Raw genomic sequence first — 1575 nt, 5'->3', positions numbered from 1 at the left:
CCACTCATGTTTTATTATTTTTAGGGTTCCCTGCCTTGGGGGGAAAGGCCCTTTCTTTTGCCTCACAGAGGTCCAAATCACAGAAATATAACCCAGTTTCAGACAGCATTAACTGCTCCTGGCTCAATGCTAGGGAATCCTGGGATGTGTAGTGTTTGTGGGAAGACATTGAGCCATAATAAACTACAAATCCCAGGCAGGTAGTTAAAGTGGTCTCAAACTGGGTTATTTCTGCAGCTACCCTTGAATGTCTTCAGAATAATAATAATAATAATAATAGGATTTATTTATTTTGGACCCAAGATGACTAAACTGAGGTTGGCTGCATCCGCACTACAGAAATAGTCCTGCTTTAACTGCCTTGGCTCAAGGATATGGAATTCTGGGAAGTGTAGTATGTTGTGGCCCCAGAGCAGAGAACAAAGCACTGCAACAACTTAAGAAAGCCAAGAAAGAAAATGTAGAACATTACAAAATAAGATCTAAAAGCACTAACATATATGCAAATTCATGCTTCTTAGGCTGCTTCTACACTGCAGAAATAACCCACTTTGAGACCACTTCAACTGCCCTGGCTGAGTGCTAGGGAATCCTGGGAAATGTAGTTTATTGTGGCACCAGAGCTCTCTGACACAGAAAGCTCAATGTCTCCAGAAAACTACAGTTCCCAGAATCCCCTAGCATTGAGCCAGAGCAGTTAAAGCGGCCTCAAAGTGGGTTATTTCTTCAGTGTGTTTGGCCCCTGCCAGAGCCCAATGCTATGGAATTCTGGGAACGGTTGTGGTGGCTCTGAGGCACCACCAGCTCAAAACCCACAACAAACTACATCTCCCAGCTTCCTCTATCACTGAGCCCTGGCAGCTAAAGTGTGTGTGTGTGTGTGTGTGTGAAAAACTGAATTATTTCTGATGACCTCTCAGCCATGGAGGAACCTGGGTCACCCTCCTTTGGGCAGAGAGTTTACTTTGTGACAGAAAGAGTCCTCATAGTGGAGGACATTTTGGGACTCAGCTTGGCCAGAACCTGAAATATAACTCCTGTCAGAAACCTCAATTCCCTTTCTGCGCATGCTCCACTTTGGCCCCGCCCCCTTCGCCTTGTCAGACTCTCTCTCTGGGTCGACCTCTTGCTCGACCACTGTGCCTCTCTCTCTTTAGGTCGATACACAGAAGTTGGAAGGAAGCTCAAAGAAGCTGCAGTGCTCAAGAGTCGCCACCAGATGGCGGCCTTGTATTAGGAATGCTCTTTATGAGCCAGAACTTGATCAAACCAAAGTCTATGGAGACTTTTGTGTTGATGATGATGATGATGATGATGATTGCATCTAAATGCACTTGAGGAGAATGGCCTCCTCTTATTTTTCCAGGTAAAAGGTGCCTCCTGAGCCTCCCTTCTCCAAAGCTCTTCAGACCAGCAAGGATTGGCATTTCCAAAGGTTGAGACCCCCCCCCTCTTCTCTTTTTATCATTTAAAAGATGTATGATTTATTATTATTATTATTATTATTATTATTATTATTATTATTATTATTCAGAAAACATTCAAGGGTAGCTGTGGATCCCAAAACCCACGATG

At 44.1% G+C, this 1575-nt stretch overlaps 1 protein-coding gene across 1 annotated transcript in view; it reads right to left on the bottom strand.

Annotated features, from left to right (window-relative positions):
• Window positions 1-1044, bottom strand: part of BAIAP2L1 (BAR/IMD domain containing adaptor protein 2 like 1) — a 48613-nt gene extending 47569 nt beyond the window's left edge. Inside the window, exon 1 of the mRNA XM_042438123.1 lies at window positions 914-1044. The gene's annotated coding sequence lies outside the window, so the exon portion shown is untranslated. The remainder of the gene's footprint in view (window positions 1-913) is intronic.
• Window positions 1045-1575: the final 531 nt, after the last annotated feature.

This window comes from Sceloporus undulatus, chromosome 8 (assembly GCF_019175285.1).
Source record: "Sceloporus undulatus isolate JIND9_A2432 ecotype Alabama chromosome 8, SceUnd_v1.1, whole genome shotgun sequence".
NCBI classification, from domain to species: Eukaryota; Metazoa; Chordata; class Lepidosauria; order Squamata; family Phrynosomatidae; genus Sceloporus; species Sceloporus undulatus.
Note: the sequence above shows the minus strand (reverse complement) of the source record. Positions and strands in the feature narration are given on the sequence as shown.